The sequence below is a fragment of the Saimiri boliviensis genome, chromosome 6 (assembly GCF_048565385.1).
Source record: "Saimiri boliviensis isolate mSaiBol1 chromosome 6, mSaiBol1.pri, whole genome shotgun sequence".
Lineage (NCBI taxonomy): Eukaryota > Metazoa > Chordata > Mammalia > Primates > Cebidae > Saimiri > Saimiri boliviensis.
Window position 1 is genome coordinate 52,801,340 of NC_133454.1, and position 24,362 is coordinate 52,825,701.

At 41.3% G+C, this 24,362-nt stretch overlaps 1 protein-coding gene and 2 non-coding genes across 6 annotated transcripts in view; 2 read left to right on the top strand and 1 right to left on the bottom strand.

Moving 5' to 3' along the window:
- The window catches only part of RNF214 (ring finger protein 214), a 56,345-nt gene that overhangs the window by 19,345 nt on the left and 12,638 nt on the right, over positions 1-24,362 (top strand). The window lies entirely within an intron of this gene.
- On the bottom strand, positions 4,701-4,808 carry LOC120364756 (U6 spliceosomal RNA). Its single transcript, XR_005579903.1, has one exon. It is a non-coding gene; the product is annotated as a U6 spliceosomal RNA (small nuclear RNA).
- Positions 10,645-10,802, top strand: LOC120364829 (small Cajal body-specific RNA 11). Its single transcript, XR_005579968.1, has one exon.

Here is a 24,362-nt window from a genome sequence, read left to right on the forward strand (position 1 = left end):
TGGGTTCAAGTGATTCTCCTGCGACAGCCTCCTGAGTAGCTGGGATTACAGGCATGCGCCACCACACCCTGCTAATTTTGTATTTTTAGTAGAGATGGGGTTTCTCCATGTTGGTCTGGCTGGTCTCGAACTTTTGGACCTCAGGTGATCCGCCCGCCTCGGCCTCCCAAAGTGCTGAGATTATAGGCGTGAGCTGCCATGCCCTAGGCTACTCTTTACATTCTTAATCTTTTCCATCTGATTGAATTGCTGCAGATGTTTATTTATACTAATAATTTTGGTGTTTGTATTCTTGAAGATGCATTTTCTTCGTTAAATTTATATGTCACAGAGTCAGAATAATGTTTTTTGCCATTCTTTCTGTTAAATATGGGGTTCGTTTTTCCGGAAGCAGGGGGGATGTCTTCTGTAGGTATCTTTGTTCTAGCAGTGGTGTAGGTTTTGCTTAGCATTCCGTCATTCATAGGAACCAGGATGCAGATTTTGTTCATTATATTGGTCACCTTGGCCTGCCATAACAGAATACCACTAACTAGGTGGCTTAAACAACAGAATATTTTACAGTTCTAGAGGCTGGAAGTTCAACATAAAGGTGCTGGCAGGTTTGGTTTCTGGTGAGACCTCTTTTCCTGGCTTGCTGACAGCTGCCTTCTGGTCTTACGTGGCTTTTGCGCTATGCGTGCACATTCCTGGTGTCTCTTCCTCTTCTTATAGGAACACCAATTCTATTGGATTAGGTTCTCATTTTATGAATTCATTTAACCATAATTGCCTCCTTCAGGGCCCTGTTTCCAAATGCAATTACATTGGGGTTAGGGCTTCAACATACGAGTTTTAAGGTACACAATTTAGTCCATAACAATTGTATTTCCTGTTTGTAATGCTTTCTTTCATTTATTCAGCCAGCATTTATTGAGTATCTATTATGAGCCAGACAGTAGGGCCTGGAGAGTAAAAAGTCTTCAAAGAGATTACTGTTTATTAGGGGAGACAGGTAGATAAACAGATGATTGCAAAATGGTGTAATGATACTGTGATAATGGTAGTATGAAAGCATCTGAATGAGGTATGTAACCCAAACTGGGTAGGGGGAGTCATAGTGGGCTTCCCGGGAGATATAATTCTGGAATTGAGTCCTGAAAAACAAGGGGCAAAAGATAACCACCAAAATGATCCTTGGTTTGATCCTGAATTAAACAAACTGTAATTATAGGACATTTTGGAATAATTGGGAAAATTTCAGTAGGGACTACATGATAGGTAATATTGTGTCAGTGTTATATATTTTGGGTGTACAAACCCATGTTGTTGAAAAAAGTTTTTTTAAGAAGTTAAAAAAGTGTTTTGGGTGTGATTATGATGTTTCATTATGTAGAAGGATGTTCCTGTTTATAAGAGATACTTGCTGAAGTTTTAGGAGTTAACCTGTCATGATGTACATGTGGCAAAAAAAAGTATCAACTGGTCTAGATGACAGGTAGATATTCATTTTATTATTTTCTTAACTTTTTGTTGGTTTGAAATTTTCAAAGAAAAAGTAACAGGGGTCAGGGTAGGAACAGGGAAGAATTAGCCAGGCAACAAATGAAGGAAAAGACATTGCTCAGAGATGAGAGAGAAAAGCAACCAAGATACGAAGTGGAGAAGTGAGGCCAGATCAGAAAAGGCTCTTATACTGTGTTACGGAGTTTGGGTTCTTCTATGATAGAGGTAGTGAAGGATTTTAAGGGAGGAGAGAATCAAATGACACAGTTTTTATTTTATTTTATTTTTTTAGATAGACTCTCACTCTGTTGCCCAGGCAGGAGTGCAGTGGCACGATCTTAACTCAGTACAATCTCCATCTCCTGGGTTTAAGTGATTCTCCTGTCTCAGCCTCCCAAGTAGCTGGGACTACAGGCCTGTGCACCATGCCTGGCTAATTTTTGCATTTTTAATAGAGATGGGAGTTTCACCATGTTGGCCAGGCTGGTCTTGAACTCCTGACCCATGATCCGCTGGCCTTAACCTCCCACAGTACTGGGATTGTAGGCATGAGCTACCATGCCTGGCTTACAATTTGCATTTTAAGTAGATCACTTGGGCACTTGGAAAATGGATTGGATTAGTGTATTTGACCATTTAGGAGATTTACCTTGTCAGAGCCTAGATTAGAATAATTATGGCTGAAACTAAAGCAGTGCCAGTGGGAATGAAGAGAAATGAGCATTATTTGTAAGACATTAGGGGCAGTACTAATCAATGTGGGTAGACAGAGTTGAGTTAGGGATAACTCCCATATTTCTGGCTTGGAAAGTTAGAGAAATAATGGGGTTCTTTGATAAGATGTCTTATCTGCCTTAAATGTTTTAACTTAAATTTTGCCTTCTTTGCAAAATCACCTTTGCCATTTCTTTATGAACTGAATCTGAAATTTTAAAAAAATATTTTATTCTTTTGTGTTCTCCTATACCACTTAATTTAGTGCCATATATCTGGTAATTATTTATTGGATCACTGGGTTGGAAATTAAGGGAATTTCACATTATATAAAGATGAATTTACTTAATAAAAATCTGCTAAGTGCTTTGTATTATTTGAAAGTTGTCACTATGTATTTCAATTTCATTATAATTTTTTTTATTTTTAGAAACAGGATCTCACTCTGTTTGTCAGGCTGGAGTGTAGTGGTACAATCCCAGCTCACTAAAGCCTGGAACTTCTGAACTCAAGCCATCCTCCTGCGTCAAGTCCCAAGTAGCTGGGACTACAGGTGTGCACCACCATGCCCATCTCTAAGGTTTTTTTTTTATTTTTGTAAAGACTGGATCTCAGTTTGTTGGCCAGGCTGATTTCAAACTCCTGGCCTTGACCTCCCAAAGTGTTAGGATTACAGGTGTGAGACACTGTTCCTGGTCTAATTATAATTTTTTGTTTGTTTGTTTTTTGAGGCAGAGTCTCGCTCTGTTGCCAGGCCAAAGTGCAGTGGCATGATTTTGGCTCATTTCAACCTCTGCCTCCCAGGTTTAAGCAGTTTTCCTACTTCAGCCAAGACAAACTGAATAGGCCAAAATTTAAAAGATCAAATATTTAGTTTAGTCATGTATTTGATTTTCTTTTCTCCTGGACACCTGGCTGTTTTGTCCTGCAAGTTGTCTTGCTTTTGCAGGGACAGTTTGTAGTTCCCAGCTTTTATCCTTCAGGTTATTGCTGGCATTAGAAAGGTAGTTTCCCTGTTTCTGCTCTTCCAGTGCAGAACCTCTTTTAAGCTCCCTACCTTTAACAGTAACTTATTGTGGCCAGGCATACTGGTTTACCTCTGTAATCCCAGCACTTTGAGAGGCTAAGGCAGGAGGATTGCTTGAGCTCAGCTTGAGACTAGCTTGGGCAACATAATGAGACCTTATCTCTACTAAAAAAATTTTAAAAACAACAACAATAACAAAACAACAGTGACTCATTGAGAATGGCAGTAAGTAGGGCTTGTGGTGACCTTGTGTTTTAAAAGACATAATTGATATATTTTCATAGATGTAGCTTGGGACAAGGAGCATAAAAGCTACAATATCAAGCAATATTTTAATTTTTTTAAAAAAATTCTCTGAACTTGCCTGATCAATTCATAGGATAGAATGACAGGTGAGTAGCAGATCAAAGGAGTTACTGTTCATTGGAAGCATTACTCTGGATGTAATATAAAAGTCTATCCTGGCTGGGTGCAGTGGCACTCTGGGAGGCCGACATGGGCAGACCACGTGAGGTAAGGAGTTGGAGACCAGCTTGGCCAACATGGCGAAAGCCCATCTGTACTAAAAATACAAAAATTAGCCAGGCATGATGGTGGCGGCCACCTGTAGTCCAACTACTCAGGAGGCTGAGACACGACAATCGCTGAAACCCAGGAGGTGGAGGTCGCAGTGAGCTTAGGATCCCACCTCTGAACTCCAGGTTGGGTGACAAAAAAAAAAAAAAAAAAAAAAGAGTCCATGCTAAATTAAAATTGAGGCCAGGCAAGGTGGCTCACACTAATCCTAGCATTTTTGGAAGGCTGACGCAAAGATCACTTGAGGTTAGGAGTTCAGGACCAGGCTAGGCAATATAGTGAGACCTCCTCTCTGCTAAAAGTAGAGAAAATTTGCTGGGCATGGTGGTCTTCTTATTGTGTTTTTTGTTTGTTTGTTTTTGAGATGGAATTTTACTCTGTCACCCAAGATGGAGTGCAATGGCACAATCTTGGCTTACTGCAACTTCTGCTTCCTGGGTTGGAGCAATTCTTACCTCAGCCTCTTGAGTAGCTGGGATTACAGATGTGTACCACCACGCCCAGCAAATTTTTGTATTTTTAGTAGAGATGGGGTTTTGCCATGTTGCCCAGGCTGGTCTCGAACTCCTGACCTCAAGTGATCTGCCCGCCTCAGCCTCCCGGCGCTGGGATTATAGGCCTGAGCCACCACACCCGGCTTTATTGTTGAATAGTATTCCTCTTACTGATGTATTGGAGTTTGTTTATTCATTCTCCTGTTGATGATCATGTAGTAGTTTCTAGATTTTGACTATTATGAACAGTTTTATAAGAAACTGCCAGATGTGCTTCCAAATTGGGTATACCATTTTACACTCTATCAGCCATATGTGAGAGTTCTGATTGCTTCACATCCTTGCTTTCAAGGGCTTGCATAGTGGTATTTCATTGTATGTGTGTGGTTTTTTTTCCTCTTTTTTAAAATATGGAACGGTTCACAAATTTGCATGTCATCCGTGTGTAGGTGCCATGCTAATCTTCTCTGTATCGTTCCAATTTTTAGTATATGTGCTGCTGAAGTGAGCACGTGTGTTTTTCATTTTCTAGAGATTTCAGATGGTTTGAATCATTGTGGTTTTAATATCCCTAATAACTAATGATGGTGTCTCTTTTTCTATTTGCTTATTGGCCATTTGTGTATTTTATTTTGGGAAGTGTCTAAATTTTTTATCCCTTTTTTCGGGGGTTGAATTTTTGACTTTTTATTACTGTGTAGTAGAAGTTCTTTTTACATTTTGAATTTGTCAGTTATATGTTACGTAAAAATTTTCTCCTGCCCTCTTACGTGACTGTTCACTTTTTTTGTTTTTTTGAGACGGAGTTTCGCTCTTGTTATCCAGGCTGGAGTGCAATGGTGCGATCTTGGCTCACCGCAACCTCCGCCTCCTGGGTTCAGGCAATTCTCCTGCCTCAGCCTCCTGAGTAGCTGGGATTACAGGCACGCGCCACCACGCCCAGCTAATTTTTTGTATTTTTAGTAGAGACAGGGTTTCACCATGTTGACCAGGATGGTCTCAATCTCTTGACCTCGTGATCCACCCGTCTCGGCCTCCCAAAGTGCTGGGATTACAGGCTTGAGCCACTGCGCCTGGCCTGACTGTTCACTTTTTAATTGCATTTTTGATGAAATAATGTCTATTTCATTAAACGTTTCCTTTATAGTTAATTGCTTCCTGGGTCCTCTCTAAGTTACCTTTGCCCACCCTGAAACAGCAAAGATTTTTTTTGTATATTTTGTTATGATGGAAGCTTTATCATTTTGCCATTTATATATATATATATATATATATATATATATATTTTTTTTTTTTTGAGACAGGGTTTCGCTCTTGTTACCCAGGCTGGAGTGCAATGGCGCAGTCTCAGCTCACCGCAACCTCCGCCTCCTGGGCTCAGGCAATTCTCCTGCCTCAGCCTCCTAAGTAGCTGGGATTACAGGCATGCGCCACCACGCCCAGCTAGTTTTTTGTATTTTTAGTAGAGACGGGGTTTCACCATGTTGACCAAGATGGTCTCGATCTCTCGACCTCGTGATCCACCCGCCTCGGCCTCCCAAAGTGCTGGGATTACAGGCTTGAGCCACTGCGCCCGGCCTGACTGTTCACTTTTTAATTGCATTTTTGATGAAATAATGTCTATTTCATTAAACGTTTCCTTTATAGTTAATTGCTTCCTGTGTCCTCTCTAAGTTACCTTTGCCCACCCTGAAACAGCAAAGATTTTTTTTGTATATTTTGTTATGATGGAAGCTTTATCATTTTGCCATTTATATTAATGTCTGATTCATCTCAAATTCCTTGATTTTTTTTCTTCTTCCCATGGGAGGCACAACATTGGAATGTATGTTTGTGTTTTTTTACAGACAGGGTCTTGCTCTGATGCCCAGGTTGGAGCGCAGTGGCTATTCATAGGTGTGGTCATAGCTCACTGTGGCCTCAAACTCCTGGCCTCAAGCAGTTGTCCCGTCTCAGCCTCCCAAGTAGCTGGGACTACAGGCGTGTACCACTATACCCTTCAGATTAATTCTTATGCATGGTGAGAAGTAAAGGTTGAGGTTCATTTTTTTCTGCATGGCTATCTAGTTGTTCCAGTACCATTTATTGAAAAGACTTTCCTTCCCTTATTTGAATGCTTGGCACTTTTGCCAAAAACCAAATGGCAGTATGAGTCACTTGTATGAATAGTAGGTCTATTTCTGCATACCATTTTATTGTGTTGATATACTTGTCTATATACTAAATTATACTGTCTGCTGGGCATGGTGGCTCATGCTTGTAAATCCCAGCATTCTGGGAGGCCAAGATGGGAGGATCACTTGAAACCAGGAGTTTGAGACCAACCTGGGCAACACAGTGAGACCTTGTCTCTATTTCTTTATTAAATTTTTTTGGTAAAATAATTTATATAAATAAATTCATGTTGTCATGATTATTATATCTTTATCATAAGTCATGAAATCAGATAATGCAAGGTCTTCATTTTTTCAAGACATTCTAGGTCCTTTGCATATTTTAGGTTCTCAGCATTTTCATGTATTTTTTATTTTTCTGAGACAGGGTCTCAAGGCTGGAGTGCAGTGGCATGATCACGGCTCACTGCAGCCTTGACCTGGGCTCAAGCAATTCTCTCATCTCAGCCTCCACAGTAGCTGGGAATACAGATGCTCACTACCACACCTGGCTAATTTTTTGTATGTTTTGTAGAGACAAGGTTTCGCCATATTGTCCAGGCTGGTCTCCAACTCCTAGACTCAAGCAGTCGGCCCACCTTAACCTCCCAAAATACTGGGATTATAGGCATGAGCCCTGAACCTGGCCTCATGTGTATTTAGAATCAGTTTACCAGTTTCTACAAAAAAAGATAAAACTGGTAGGAACATACATCAACTTGGGAAAAATTGACATCTTAACAATATTAAGTCTTCTAATTAATATATATGACACATTTTTATTTAGGTCTTTATCTCTGCAACATTTTATTGTTTTCAGTGTACAGATTTTGCACATTTTTCTTTAAACTTATTCCTAAATATTTTGTTCTTTGATGCTATTGTAAATGAAATTAAGAATTTTTTAGAAGTGTCAATTGCTGCTAAGTTCAACTTACTTTTGTTTTTGACCTTACACCTGCTGTTTTGTTAAATTTCTGTGTCAGTGTATTAGTTGTTTTGTAGATTCCTTAAGATTTTCTTTTTTTTCTTTTTTTTTTTTTTGAGACGGAGTTTCGCTCTTGTTACCCAGGCTGGAGTGCAATGGCACGATCTCGGCTCACCGCAACCTCCGCCTCCTGGGTTCAAGCAATTCTCCTGCCTCAGCCTCCTGAGTAGCTGGGATTACAGGCAAGCGCCACCATGCCCAGCTAATTTTTTGTATTTATAGTAGAGACGGGGTTTCACCATGTTGACCAGGATGGTCTCGATCTCTCGACCTCGTGATCCACCCGCCTCGGCCTCCCAAAGTGTTGGGATTACAGGCTTGAGCCACTGCGCCCGGCCCTTAAGATTTTCTACATAAACAATCATGGTATCTCTGAGTACACACAATTTTATTTCTTCCTTTCAAACCCTTAAGCCTTTTATTTCTTATAAATATTATTGCACTGGCTAGTACCTCCAGTACACTATTAAATAGAAGTGTTAACGTGAATATCATTGCCTTGTTCCTGCTCTTAGAGGATAAGTTTTTAATATTTTAACAATAAGTTTGATGCTGGCTATAGGTTTTTTGTGTATGCCTTTTTTTTCTTTCTTTTTTTTTTTTTTGTTGCGACAGAGTCTTGCTCTGTAGCCCAGGCTGGAGTGCAATGGCACGATCTCGGCTCACTGCAACGTCTGCCTTCCAGGTTCAAGTGATTCTCCTGTCTCAGCCTCCTGAGTAGCTGGGATTACAGGCACGCACCACCACACCCAGCTAACTTCGGTATTTTTAGTAGAGACAGGGTTTCACCATGTTGGTCAGGCTAGTCTCGAAATCCTGACCTCATGATCCGCCCGCCTCAACCTCCCAAAGTCCTGGGATTACAGGCGTGAGCCACCGTGCCTGGCCTTTCGTATGTGTGTTTTTTTTTTTTTTTTTTTTTGAGACGTAGTTTCACTTGTTACCCAGGCTGGAGTGCAATGGCGCGATCTTGGCTTACCGCAACCTCCGCCTCCTGGGTTCAGGCAACTCTGCTGCCTCAGCCTCCTGAGTAGCTGGGACTACAGGCACGCGCCACCATGCCCAGCTAATTTTTGAATTTTTAGTAGAGACGGGATTTCACCATGTTGACCAGGATGGTCTCGATCTCTTGACCTCATGATCCACCCACCTTGGCCTCCCAAAGTGCTGGGATTACAGGCATGAGCCACCACGCTCGGCCTCGTATGTGTTTTATCAAATAGAAGTTATGTTCTATTTCTGATTCTCTGAGAGTTATTAAAATGAATGGGTACTTCATTTGGTCAAATGCTTTTTCTGCATCTTTAAAAATTATTGGCTGGGTGATGCCTGTAATCCTAGCACTTTGGTAGGCCAAGGCAGGTGGATCACCTGATGTCAGGAGTTCAGAACCAGTATGGCCAACATGGTGAAATCCTGTCTCTACCAAAAATACAAAAATTAGCTGGACATGGTGGTGAGTACCTGTAAACCCAGCTAGTCGGGAGGCTGAGGCAGAAGAATCACTTGAACCTGGGAGGCTGAGGTTGCGGTGAGCTGAGATCACTCCACTGCACTGTAGCCTGGGTGACAGAGCAAGACTCTTGTCTAAATATATATATGAAATGGTTTTTCTCCTTTGTTCTGTTAATACAGTGTATTACATTGATTTATTTAATCACGTTTTGTGTGTGTATGAACAGAGTCTCCCTCTGTCGCCCAGGCTGGAGTGCAGTGGTACAATCTCGGCTCACTGCAACCTCTGCCTCCCAGGTTCAAGCAATTCTGCTGCCTCAGCCTCCCGAATAGCTGGGATTACTGGCGCTCACCACTATGCCCAGCCAATTTTTGTATTTTTAGTAGAGACAGAGTTTTGCCATGTTCGACAGGCTTTTCTCAAGCTCCTGACCTCAAGCTATCTGCCTGCGTCAGCCTCCCAAAGAAAGTGCTGGGGTTACAGGTGTGAGCCACTGCAACTGGCCCATTGATTTATTTTCAAATGTTCAACCAACCTTTCATTTGTGAGATAAACCAAACATGGACAACACATACTGTTTTTATATATTGCCAAATTCAATTTGCTAATGTTTTGTTAAGGACTTTTTGTTTGTTTTGCTTGTTTTTTGAGTGGAGCCTTGCTCTGTTGCCCAGGCTGGAATGTAATGATAATGATCCTAGCTCGTTGGAGCCTCAAACTTGTGGCCTCAAGTGATCCTCTTACCTCAGCCTCCTAAGCAACCAGGACTGTAAGCACGTGCCACCATGACTGACTAATTTAAAAAAAAAAAATTTGTGGATACAGGATCTTACTGTATTGTCTAGGTTGATCTTGAAATCCTGGCTACAAGTGATCTTCCTGCCTCAGCCTCCCTAAGTGCTGAGATTCCAAGCATGAGCCACCGTGCCCGGCCCTTTGTCTGTGTTTATTGAGGAACATTGTTGTGTGTTTTTTTGATTTTTAAAATTTAGTTATATCAGGTAACTTAGGCCAGAGGGATGTTAAAATCTCTGTGACTATAGCTCTTTTCTTTTTTGTTTTCAAGACAGGGTGTTGCTCTGCCACCGAGGCTGGAATATAGTGGCACAATTGTGGCTCTCTGCAGCCTCAACCTGGGTTCACACAATTCTCCTACCTCAGCCTCTTGAGAAGCTAGGACTACAGTTGTGCACTACCACACCTGGCTAATTTTTGTATTTTTTGTAGAGATGGAGTTTCACCATGTGGCCCAGGCTGGTCTCGAACTCCTGGGTTCAAGCAGTCTGCTTGCCTCAGCCTTCCAAAGTGCTTGGATTACAGTCGTGAGCCACTACGCCCAGCCACTTTTTTTTTTTTCTTTTAGTTCAGTCAATTTTTGTTTCTTATATTTTGATATTGTATTGTTAGATACACATACATTTATGATTGTTATTGTAGGGGAGGAAAAAATGGTTTCTTTTCACCCTTCTAAGTAATTTCTTTGGCTGGGTCATTAATTAAATTGACATGAGACAGATTAACAGGTGAAAAGAACGTTTTAATTGTGTGTCCATGCATGTATACATAGGGGTCCCACAAAAATATGAGGTTAAAGGGCCAGATGATTGACACTTATGTAGTAGCTTGAGCTACAGAAAGGAAGAGAGCCTTGGGATTTCTAGGGAGTGGTAGAAACAAACTAGGGGCGAGTGAGGGGAAGAAACATACAGTGAATAAAAATTGCCTTGCTATGTAGGTAAAAGTATCTGTGGTTGTCCTGGCCTCTGCTTTTTCTACTCCCCTCTGTTTTTTCAGCCCCTCCGGTGCTCAGTTCTAATAAGGTAGTATGGCAGGACACACAGCAGTCTCCTTCAGTTTAGGAGGGCTGTCTTTAGAATAGAGCTGTCTTTTAAAGGCACGAGAGTACAATTTTTAAAATGTTTTTCAGGTGAGAAGTGGTCTTGGTACAGCTCTCTTCTTGGGAGACTTACTTTTGTTGATGAAAATTCTTTTAGAGATGGCACATTTTCTTTCTTTTTTTCTTTGAGATGGAGTCTTGCTCTGTCGCCCAGGCTGGAGTGCAGTAGCACAATCTCAGCTCACTGCAACCTCTGCCCCCAAGTAGCTGGGATTATAGGTGCCTGCCACTACGCCTGGCTAATTTTTGTATTTTTTTAGTAGAGACTCAGTTTCACCTTGTTGGTCAGGTTGGTCTCGAACTCCTGACCTCAGGTTATCCACCCACTTCGGCCTCCCAAAGTACTGGGATTACAGGCATGAGCCACCTCACCCGGCGTTGAGATGGCAGATTTTCTTTATAGAGGGGAAAATTTTCAGAGCTACTCCTATGTCTACAGTTTCTCAAAGTATTTATCTTGAAATAATTAATATGTCAAAGGGGTGTATTTTGGAATGTCATATTCTGGTCTCCTAAAGTTGTATTTTGAATATACCTATTATGTACCCACAAAAATTAAAATTAAAAAAAAAATTGTTTTGTGTTTTGGGGTGGAGTGCCTTGAGCCTCAACATTAAACATTATATATTACTGATAAATGGACTATTTTGTCATTATGAAATGTCCTTCTTTATCTTAGTCATACTCTCTATATTACAGTTTACTTCATGTGATATTGCTATAGACATTGAAGTTGCCTTATACTTGGTTTTTACATGGTATATGTTTTTCAGTCCTTTCCCTTTCAGCCTATGTTTCTATATGTTTTGTACACAGCCTATAGTTGGGTCCTCTTCAGTGGCTTATGCCTGTAATCCCAGCTCTTTGGGAGGCCAAGGCAGGCAGATCACCTGGGGTCAAGAGTTCAAGACCAGGCCAGGCATGGTGGCTCACGCTTGTAATCCAAGCACTTTGGAGGCCAAGGCGGGCAGATCATCTGAGGTCAGGAGTTCAAGACCAGCCTGACCAACATGGTGAAACCTCATCTTTAAAAAAAAAAGAAAAAAGAAAAGAGTTCAAGACCAGTCTGGCCAACATGGTGAAACCTTGTCTCTACTAAAAATAAAATTTAAAAAAACTAGCTAGATGTAGTGACACACGCCTGTAGTCCCAGCTACTTGGGGAGGCTGAGGCAGGAGAAACACTTAAACCCAGGAGGCTGAGGTTGCAGTGAGCCGATACTGCACTACTGCACTCCAGCTTGGGCGACAGAAGGAGACTCTATTTAAAAAAAAAAAAAAAATTGGGCCTTCTTAATCTAGTCTGATAAACTGCCTTTTAATTAGAGCCTTTAGTCCGTTTACATTTAATGTAATTCTTGATTTGATTGGATTTAAGTGTATATGTTTACTACGTAAATTGAAAATTAATTGAGCCAGGCACAGTGGCTCACACCTGTAATCCCAGCACTTTGCGAGGCTGAGGCAGACGGATCACTTGAGTTCAGGAGTTTGTGATCAGCCTGGCCAACGTGGCAAAAACCTGTCTCTACTAAAAATACAAAAATTAGCCAGGTGTGGTGGTGGGTGCCAGTAATTCCAGCTACTTGGGAGGCTGAGGCAGGAGAATCGCTTGAACCTGGGAGGCAGAGGTTGCAGAGAGCTGATATTTTGTCATTGCACTCCAGCCTGGGGAACAAGAGCGAAACTCCATCTCAAAAAGAAAAAAAAAGAAAAGAATTAATTGGTTGTTCTTTAGAATTCCATTTTAGTTTGGTCATCATCTTCTTTCCCCATCTGCTTCTCTAATTTACTGGCAACGTACATCATAAAAAAAGACTACGTGCCAGCTGATTCAGAAAGACTTATAATTTTCTTGGATAATGTAGAATTTTTTTAGAGTTGTAATTGTAGAAAGTTAGAATTATCTCTTAGTTTTTTTTTTTTTTTTGAGACGGAGTTTCACTCTTATTTCCCAGGGTGGAGTACAATGGCATGATCTTGGCTCACTGCAACCTCAGCCTCCTGGGTTCAAGAGAATCTCCTGTCTCAGCCTCCTCAGTAGCTGTGATTCCAGGCACCCACCACTATGCCTGACTAATTGTTGGTATTTTCAGTAGAGATGGGTTTTCACCATGTTGGCCAGGCTGGTCTTGAACTCCTGACCTCAGGTGATCCACCTGCTTTGGCCTCCCAAAGTGCTGGGATTACAGGCATGAGCCACCGTGCCCAACCACCTCTTGGTATTTTTTTAAAAAATTAACTTCTTTGAGATGTAATTTGTATACAAAAGCATAAGTCTATATTTTGATGAGTTTTGACACATTAATCATGCATGTAAGCACACAATCAAGGACACATAGCTATTGCTCTACAATACTCCCTGTATTCATTTTTCAGTCACTGTTCTCTCATTCTGCCATTCCTAAGTAAACACTGAGCTGTGTCTATCACTATAGATTACACTTATCTTTTCTAAAGATTTTGGCTTCTAACTTTTCTAAAGATTTCTGGCTTCTTTTACTCAGTATATTTTTGAGATTCATCCATGAGGTGGTAGTTATCAATAGTTTATTCTTTTTTCCATTGTATTAATATTCCACAGTTCATTTACCCAGTTAAAGGTATAATATAATTATCACTACTGTTGTTTCTGATTAAGTCAGTGACAATTCATATTCTTGTTCCCTCTGTGTATTGTGTCATTTTTTTCTGTAGTTTATTTCAAGGTTTTCTACTTATCTTCGGTTTTCAGCAGTTTGACTTTGATTTACTCACTTGCTGTTTTCTTTGCGTTTTTCCTGTTTGGAGTTTTCTGAGTTTCTTGACCTGTGAAGTTACATCTTTCACCAAACTTGTGAAATTTTATTTGTTTTTTTAAAAATTTGAAATAAGGTCTCACTCTGTCACCCAGGCTGGAGTGCAGTGGCGCAATCTTGACTCACTGCAACCTCAGCCTTCCAGGCTTAAACGATCTTCCCACTTCAGCTTCCCAAGTAGCTGGGACCACAGGCATGCGCCACCATGTCTGGCTAATTTTTGTATTTTTTGCAGATACGAGGGTTCGACACATTGCCTAGGCTGGTCTCAAATTCCTGGGCTCAAGTGATTTGCCAATGTTGGCCTTCCAAAGTGCTGGGATTACAGGTGTGAGCCACCACACCTGGCCAAATTAGTGAAATTCTCTGACATAACTTTCAGATATTTTTTCTGCCTTATTCCCTCTTTTCCTTCTGGGACTCCACTCTCACATGAGTTAGACCTTTTGATATTGTCTGACAGCTCACTGAGGCTCTCTTCATTTCTCACTATTTCTCATATTAAGTAATTTCTTTTCTTTTCTTTGGTTTTTTTTTTTTAGAGACAGAGTCTTGTTTCTTTGCCCAACCTGGAGTGCAATAGCACTATCTTGGTTCGCTGCAAGTCTGCCTCCTGGGTTCAAGCAGTTCTCCTGCCTCAGCCTCCCAAGTAGCAGGGATTACAGGCATATGCCAACATGCCCAGCTAATTTTTGTATTTTTAGTAAAGACGGTTTCACCATGTTGGCCAGGCTGGTTTTGAACTCCTGACCTCAAGTGATCCACCCACCTCAGCCTCCCAAAGTGCTGGGATTATAGGCGTGAGCCACTGCCCCTGGCCATATTGGATAATTTCTATTGATGTATCTATTTAAGTTCACTTGCTGTTCTATATCATTTCCATTCTGCTATTAAGCCCATGCAGTGAATTTCATATTTTCAGTACTGTCATTTCAATTCTGTTTCTCTGCTATAATCCCAGCACTTTGGGAGGCTGAGGCAGGAGGGTCCCTTGAGCCAGGAATTCGAAACCAGCCTAGGCAACATAGTGAGACCCTGTCTCTACAAAAGGAAAAAGAAAATAATTAGGTGGGTGTCATGGCGCACACCTGTACTTCCACCTACCAGAAGGCTGAGGTGGGAGAATTACTTGAGTCCAGGAGTCTGAAGCTTCAGTGAGCTGTCATTGTGCCATTGCACTCCAGCCTGGGCAACAGAGCAAGACCCCACTCAAAACAAGAAAACAAAAAAACAAATAATAAACGAAGAAATAGAAATAATTAACATTTTCTAATGGTCAGATCCTCTCCAGTTTATTATTTGTCTGTTTGTTGTTTACTCTTTAGTGCTCCAGGTAGATATGTTTTTACTGTTTTATTTTTTGAGACAGAGTCTTGCTCTGTCTCCCAGGCTGGAGTACAGTATCATGATCTCGGCTCACTGCAGCCTCCACCTCCCAGGTTAAAGTGATTCTCCCACCTCAGCCTCCCGAGAAGCTGGACCTCAAGTGTGCAATCACACCTGGCTAACTTTTGTGTTTTTAGTAGAGACAGGGTTTCACCATGTTGGCCAGGCTGGTCTCAAACTCTTGATCTCAAGTGATATGTCCACCTTGGCCTCCCAAAGTGCTGATATTCCAGGCATGTGCCACTGTACCTGGCCCCTTTTCACTTTTGTTTAGAATTTAGATTTTATTTTATTTTTGAGTTTGGATCTCACTCTGTTGCCCAGTGTGGCATGCTATGGCTCAATCTCGGCTCACTGCAGCCTCCACCTCCCAGGCTCAAATGATCCTCCCACCACGTTCTCCCAACTCGCTGGGACTACAGGTATGCACCACCACACCTGACTAATTTTTGTATTTTTTGTAGAGACAAGGTTTCACCATGTTGCCCAAACTGGTCACCATCTTTTGGGCTCAAGCCATCTGCCTGCTCTTACCTCCCAAAGTGCTGGGATTACAGATATGTGCCACTGTGCCTGGGCAGAATTTAGATTTTTTTTAATCTGCAGGATGGTTGGTCTATTAGAAGTAACTTTGTGTTTATTAGAAGGAGATCTCTGGCTGCTTACATTAGATGGGCCAAAGAACAGATAAACTGGTGTCAGGGAGACTATTAGAGTACCAGTGAGATGAAGTGAGAGCCTTATTCACGTAGCAAAGGAACAGAAAGGAAAGGCTTTCTGAGGTAGGATTGATGAGATTTGTTAACTGCTTAGAGGTAGAAGCTGTGAGAGAAGTGGAATAATGGCAGTGAGACGTCTGGCATGACAGAATTGGTGAATACAGGAGGTGAAGCAGTTTAGGGCAGTGGCCTTGGGAGCAGAGATTATAAATTTGATTTTTTTTTTTTTTTTTTTTTTTTTTTTGAGACGGAGTTTCGCTCTTGTTACCCAGGCTGGAGTGCAATGGCGCGATCTCGGCTCACCACAACCTCCGCCTCCTGGGTTCAGGCAATTCTCCTGCCTCAGCCTCCTGAGTAGCTGGGATTACAGGCACGTGCCACCATGCCCAGCTAATTTTTTGTATTTTTAGTAGAGACGGGGTTTCACCATGTTGACCAGGATGGTCTCGATCTCTCGACCTCGTGATCCACCCGCCTCGGCCTCCCAAAGTGCTGGGATTACAGGCTTGAGCCACCGCGCCCGGCTTATAAATTTGATTTTTAACTCAGCTTTATGAAGGTATGCTTTATATATAATAAAATTCAAATAATAAGTTTGGACAAATGTATACAGTCATGTAAGCACTACTACAATCATGGTATAAAGTACTTCGATCACCCCAAAAAGTTCCTTTATGACTCTTTGGAGCCAGTCACCTCCTCTACCCTGAACCACTGGCAACCACTGATCTGTTTTCTCTATATATAGTTTTGCCTTTCCTAGAACTTCATGTAAATAGAATCATACAGCATCTGTTGTGTCTCTTTCCTGTGTAGGATAATGCTTTTGTGATTCATCCATTCATCTATGTTCTTAGGTATCTGTATTTTATTCTGCTTTATTGCTGAGTAGTATTACATTATAAGACTGTATCAAATTTCTTTATATATTCACTAGTTGATATTGGGTTGTTTCTATTTTTTAAAAGGTTTGTATATATATTTTTTACTGTACTTTTAAGTTCTGGGGCACGTGCAGAACGTGCAGATTTGTTACATAGGTATACATGTGCCATGGTGGTGCATCCATCTGCATCCGTCACCGCATCATCTACATTAGGTTATTTCTCCTAATGCTATCCCTCCCCTGGTTCCCCAGCCCCCTACGGGCCCCAGTGTGTGATGTTCCCCTCCCTGTGTCCATGTGTTCTCATTGTTCAACTTCCATTTATGAGTGTTTCTATTTTTTGTCTATTACTAATAAAGCTGTTCTGAGTATTCGAGTACAAGTCCTTATATTGAAATGTTTTCTCTTAGGTAAAAGGCTTTGAGTGGGATTTTTGGCCGTATGTTTGCTTAACTTTATAAGAAACTGCAAGCTGTTTTCCAAAGTTGCTTTACTATTTTACATTTCTGCCAGCAACATATAAGCTTTTCAGTTACTCCATATCCTCACCAACACTAGGTTTTATCAGTCTTTAAGCTGTTCTAATAAGTGTATAGTAGTATTTCATTGTAGTTTTAATTTGCATTTCCCTAATGACTATTAATGTTGACCATTTTTCATGCCCTTATTTGTTTTTGTCTTTCTTTTTTGGTGAAGCATCTATTCAAATATTTTGCGCATTTTAAAAAGCATGCTGTCTTCTTATCGAGTTGTAAGAATTATTTTTTATTTCTTGAATTCCTGGGGTCAAGCAGTCCTTCTGCCTCAGCCTCCAAAGTAGCTGAGACCACAGATGTGTGCCACCATGCCCAGCTAATTTTTTTTGGAGAGATGTGGTCTTTTCATGTTGCCCATGCAGATATGAAACTCCTGGCCTCAAGTGATCCTCCCACCTCAACCTCCCAAAGTGCTGTGTTTACATGCATGCACCACTGTGTTTGGCCTTTTTTTTTTTTTTGGCAGAGCCTTGCTCTGTTGCCCAGGCTGATCTCAAACTCCTGGGCTCAGACAGTCCTCTCATATCAGCCTGCAGAGTATTGAATTGTAGGTATTCTTTATTTATTCTCTTTATAAGTTATTTTGTCAGGTATATGTTTCACCAGTATTTTTTTCTGGTTTGTGGCTTGCTCTTGCATTTTTGTAACAGCATCTTTTGAAGCACAAAAGGTAGCATGTTGACAAAATCTAGCTTGACAGTTTTTGTTGTGGTTCATGTATTTTGTGGCCTAAGAAATCTTCGCCTAACGCAAGATCACCTTCTTCTAGGTTGGTAGTTTTAACCTTTACATTTAGACCTATGATCTCTTTTGAGTTAATTTTTCAGTCTGGTACCAAGTAAGGGTCAGGGTTCATTTTCTTGGCCAGGTGCAATGGCTCATACCTGTAATCCCAGCACTTTGGGAGGCCAAGGTAGGGTAGATTGCTTGACCTAAGGAGTTTGAGATCAGCCTGGGCAACATAGTGAAACCCCCATCTCTACAAAAAAAATACAAAAAAAACCCAAAAAACGGGAATGGTGGTTCATGCCTGTGGTCTCAGCTACTTGGGAGGCTGAGGTGGGAGGATTGCTTGTGACTAGGAAGTGGAGGTTGCACTGAGCTGAAATTGCACTACTGCATTCCAGCCGGGGCAACAGAGCAAGATCCTATCTCAAAAAAAAAAAAAAAAAAAAAAGGCTTATTTTCTTGGTTATAGACAGATGTACACATGTTCCAGCACCGTTTGTTGAAATGAGTATCCTTTCCCTAGTGAGTTACCTTGGCAGCTTTATAGAACACAAAATGACCACTGTTGGAGAAATACTCTTTTTTTTTTTTTTTTTTTTTTTTTTGAGACGGAGTTTCACTCTTGTTACCCAGGCTGGAGTGCAGTGGCGCAATCTCGGCTCACCGCAACCTCCGCCTCCTGGGTTCAGGCAATTTTCCTGCCTCAGCCTCCTGAGTAGCTGGGATTATAGGCACGCGCCACCATGCCCAGCTAATTTTTTTTTGTATTTTTAGTAGAGACGGGGTTTCACCATGTTGACCAGGTTGGTTTCAATCTCTCGACCTTGTGATCCACCTGCCTCGGCCTCCCAAAGTGCTGGGATTACAGGCTTGAGCCACTGCGCCCGGCCTCGATCTCTTGACCTCGTGATCCACCCGCCTCCGCCTCCCACAGTGCTGGGATTACAGGCTTGAGCCACCGCGCCCCGCCGAAATACTCTTTAAAAAACGGAAAATATTCTCTCATCCCAGAAAACTTCTCACTAAGGTAGTAGAGAAAGACAACAGTTTTATTATTGAATAAGCATTAAATCAGATGTGATGCATATCACACATCCACTGAGATACTGTAAAAACTGACGGAATGTCACCCCCTTATGTAGCCAAGCTGATGTAATGTAGCCCTTTACAATACATACTGGGTTTTTTAACTTTCTTCTTTTTTTTTAATTTAAAATATTATATTAAAAAATAGAAAACTTTTTTTTTTTTTTTTTTTTTAAAGATAGGGTTTCACCATGTTGGTCAGGCTGCTCTTGAACTCCTGACCTCAGGTGATCCGCCCGCCTCGGCCTCCAAAGTGCTTGGATTACAGATGTGAGCCACCATGCCCGGCCACATAACTGGTTTTTTTTTTTTTTTTTTTGAAATGGAGTCTTGTCTAGACATGATGGCTCACATCTGTATTCCCAGCCCTTTGGGAGGCCAAGGTTGGCAGATCACCTGAGGTCTGGAGTTCAAAACCAGCCTGACTAACGTGGAGAAACCCTGTCTCTACTAAAAATACAAAATTAGCTGGGTGTGGTGGTACGTGCCTATAATCCCAGCTACTCGGGAGGCTGAGTCACTTGAACCTGGGAGGTGGAGGTTGCAGTGAGCTGAGGTCGAGCCATTGCACTCTAGCCTGGGCAACAAGAGCGAAACAACATTTCAAAAGAAAAAGGAAATGGATTCGTACTCTGTTGCCCAGGCTGGAGTGCCAGTGGCTCGATCTTGGCTTACTGCAACGTCTGTCCCCCCTACCCTCCGGGTTCAAGTGATTCTCCTGCCTCAGCCTCCCTAGTAGTTGGGATTACAAGCGCCTGCCACCATACCTGGCTAATTTTGGTACAATGCATACTTTTAAGATAAACAATTGTTAGTCCTCAAGTAAGAGGACTTAACAGCACCGTTTGTCAAACACAGTTTGTCCTGTTTTATTATGGTAATTGGGGAAACCATCTGTATTGGCTTTGTCTGGAAGAGAAACAAGCTGTTTTTAGTCATATCATTATGATACAAGGTACTTCCATAAATTGGAGTAAGGTGCTTTTGAAAGTTAGAGTCTTACCTTCCTGCTGGGAACTGGGAGATAGGGAAGCTGTCTCCTTTGATGTTTGCATTTCAAAAAGGTGGCTCCCAGGTCCTTGAAACATTCCTCATTTGTGTGTCTATTTTTAGCCTTTAGAAAGATTTTCTTATGTTTGAAAAGGACAGTGAAAGAAAATTTGAAAGACAAGATTGGGAGATGGACGGGGTGGGGGGCGTCTTTTATCTGTTTCTTTACTGTCTATTCCATTACATTGATCTGTTTGTCTTTCCTTGTAACTGCATAGTAAATGTTGAAATCAGTGTGTCTTTCAACTTTGGTGTTTTTTCCAAAATTGTTTTTAATATTCTAGATACTTTTTATTTTCGTGTAAATTTTAGAGTCAAGTTACCAGCTTTCACAAAAAGCTTGCTTGGAATTTGAGTTTATGTTGAATCTGTAGATCAATTTGGGAATAATTGACATCTTAATATTGAGTCTTCTGGTTCATGAACATGGAAGAGTGCTCTTTTTCTTCTTTAGTTTCTCTTGGCAATTATTTATAAGTTTGAAAGGCTATAGGGTTGAGGAGGGAAAGCGTTCTTTTTGCCCTCTAAAGGTTCACTAAAGATTAACTGACAAAAGGCATATTAATAGGATAAAAAAGCATATAAAGTTTATTTCATGTACATAACAAGCACAGGGGAATTGCAGAGGAATGATAATCCTATAAAGTCCAGATGCTTAAATACCTACCCTTCTTTCTTTATTTAGTTTTTAAATTTTATTTATTTATTTATTTATTTATTTATTTATTTATTTTTGAGACAGGGTTTCACCACGTTGGTCAGGCTGATCTTGAACTCCCAACCTCAGGTGATCCGCCCGCCTTCACCTCCAAAGTGCTTGGATTACAGGCGTGAACCACCATGCCCAGCCTAATACCTACCCTTCTTTAAAAGGGAAGGGGAGATGAAGGTTGTCAGAGTAAATTATTTTCAGGATAATAATAATCATTCAGTGAAAGAATGAGCCCAGCCGGGCGCGGTGGCTCAAGCCTGTAATCCCAGCACTTTGGGAGGCCGAGGCGGGTGGATCACGAGGTCGAGGGATCGAGACCATCCTGGTCAACATGGTGAAACCCCGTCTCTACTAAAAATACAAAAAAATCAGCTGGGCATGGTGGCTCGTGCCTGTAATCCCAGCTACTCAGGAGGCTGAGGCAGGAGAATTGCCTGAGCCCAGGAGGCGGAGGTTGCGGTGAGCCGAGATCACGCCATTGCACTCCAGCCTGGGTAACAAGAGCAAAACTCCATCTCAAAAAAAAAAAAAAAAAAAAATAGAATGAGCCCAAACGCTCGGTGCAGTCACTCATGCCTATAATCCCAGCAGTTGGGAGTTTGGGGGAGGAGGATTGCTTGAGGCCAGCTTCCCAGAAGTTGCTGCTCTTAGTTAGATCAGTGAAGCTCCAAGAAGCCTTTTTTCTGTATTTGTTGAATCTCAAATGTCTTCACCATAAAAATAATCCTTATACCTTTTTTACAGAGTTACACAGGATTGATATAAGGATTATTTTTATGGTGAAGACATTTGAGATTCAACAAATAACTTTTGATTTGGTAACATGGTGGATTGATAATTTGGCAAAGTATCATGTCAGAGTTACACAGATCTTCCAAGTGTAGAAGTAGTTTATTATACACTATTTAAAGAATCGCATTTGTTTGTATCATGATTGAGCTCATCAGAATAGTCTAAGTAGTGAGAAGCCCTCAAGCTCACAGTGACAGGCACAGACTTTCCAAAATTCTAATTTTCCCTTGAGAGTTTGAATTTTGTTGTTGGCAATAAGCACTGTCAGTTGTTTTCTTTGAAGTAACAGAATTGCTTTATTCAAGAACACATATGACAAATAGTCAAGTTCCAGTAACCTTAGTTTGTCTTTTGGTTATTCTGTTAATTAAAAATGATGTTCCATGAAAATAGACTTGTTCAGTTCACAGTTCAGACAATTTCACAAGTGCTTTTCCTCAAGTACTTTGGCATGTAGGATTTTATCACGTGGAACATTAAAAAGATATGTGGCTGGGCGCAATGGCTCACGCCTGTAATCCCAGCACTTTGGGAGGCTGAGGTGGGTGGATCATGAGGTCAGGAGTTCAAGACCAGCCTGGCCAAGATGGTGAAACTTCATCTCTACTAAAAATACAAAAATTAGCCAGGCGTGGTGGCAGTGGTACATATGGTCCCAGCTACTCGGGAGGCTGAGGCAGAGAATTGCTTAAACCCGGAGAAGGAGGAGGTTGCGGTAAGCCAAGGTCACACCACTGCACTCCAGTCTGGGCGACAGAGTGAGACTCCATCTCCAAAAAAAAATAAGAAAAATGTTTGGAGACTTCCTGTGTGCTAGGCATTACGCAGGTTGAATATTCCTTATCAGAATGCTTAGGATCAAAAGCATTTTGGATTTCTGATTTTTTTCAGAGTTCATAATATAGGCATTATACCTACTAGTTCAGCATTTCTAATCTGAAATGCTCCAGTGAGCGTTTTTTTTTTTATTTTTGAGCATCATGTTGGTACTTAAACAATTTCAGATTTTGGGTCGGGTGTGGTGGCCCACATCTGTAATCCCAGCACTTTGGGAGGCTGAGACAGGCGGATCACGAGGTTGGGAGTTTGAGACCAGCCTGACCAACATAGTGAAATCCCATCTCTACTAAAAATACAAAAATTAGCTGGGCGTGGTGGCACATGCCTGTAATCCCAGCTACTCAGGAGGCTAAGGCAGGAGAATCACTTGAACCTGGGAGGTAGAGGTTGCAGTGAGCCAAGATCAAGCCACTGCACTCCAGCCTGGGTGACAGAGTGAGACTCCATCTCGGGAAAAAAAAAAAAAAAATTCAGATTTTGGAGCACTTTAGATTTTTAATTGTCAGCTTAGGGATACACAATTTATATTAATTTTTTTTTAAACTTCAATAGGTTTAGGGGTACAACTGGTTTTTGGTTACATGAATGAATTGTATAATGGTGAAGTCTGGGTTTTAGGGTCCCTGTCACCCAAATAGTGTACATTGTACCATATAGATAATTTTTCAACCCTTACCCCGCCTTCACTCTTCCTCCTCCTGGGTCTCCAGTGTCCATTATATCACTTCGTATGTCTCTGTGTACTCATAGCTTAGTTCCCACTTAAAAATGAGAATATGCATTCCTGAGTTACTTCACTTATGATAAACACCTCCAATTCCATCCAAGTTGCTTCAAAAGACATAATTTTGTTCTTTTTATGGCTGAATGGTATTTCATGGTATATGTGCATACTACATTTTCTTTATCCACTCTGGTTGGTGGGCCCTTAGGTTGATTCCATATCTCTCCAATTGCTTTCTTGTTTGTTTTTAGAAACACGGTCTTGCTCCCTCACCAAGTGGAGTGCAGTGGTATGATCGTAGCTCACTGCAGCCTTCAGCTCCTGGCCTCAAGTGATCCTCCTAACTCAGTTGCTTGAGTAGCTAGATCTATAGGTGCACTGCACCATCCCTGGCTAATCTTTAAATTTTTTGTATAGACAAGGTCTCACTATGTTCCTCAGGCTGGTCTCAAACTCCTGAGTTCAAGTGATCCTCCCACTTTGGCCTCTCAAAGCATTAGGATTACAGGCAGAAGCCACCATGCCTGGCCTTCTTTGCAGTTGTGAATTGTGCTTTGACACACATACAAGTACAGGTATCTTTTTGATATAATGACTTCTTCTCCTTTGGTGGATACTTAGTTCTTTGAGAAATCTCTATACTGTTTTCCCTAGAGGTTATACTAATTTACATTCCCAACAACAATATATAAGCATGATATTCTCACTGCGTCCCCTCCAATATCTGTTGTTCTTGTGTTACTTTTTAATAATAGCCATTCTGACTGTGGTAAGATGGTATTTCATTGTGGTTTTAATTTGCGTTTCCATGATGGTTAGTGATGTTTCACATTATTTCGTGTGTCTCAACCCTTGGTATATCTTCTTTTTAAAAATGTCTATTCATGTCATTTACCCACTTTTTTTTTTTTGAGACAGAGCCTCGCTCTGTCACGCAGACTGGGGTGCAGTGGCACAATTTCAGCTCACTGGACCTTTGCCTCCCTGGTTCAAGTGATTCTTCTGCCTCAGCCTCCCAAGTACCTGTGATTACAGATGTGTGCCACCATGCCCGGCTAATTTTATATATATATATATTTTTTAGTAGAGTCAGGGTTTCACCATGTTGGTCAGGCTGGTCTCGAACTCCTGGCCTCAAGTGATCCACCTGCTTCAGCCTCCCAAAATGCTGGGATTATAAATGTGAGCCACCACGCCTGGGCCAATTTGCCTACTTTTTAATGGAATGATTTGCTTTTCTCTTGCTGACTTATTTGAATACTTTGTAGATTCTGCATATTCTTTGTCAAATGCGTAGTTTGCAAATATTCTCTTT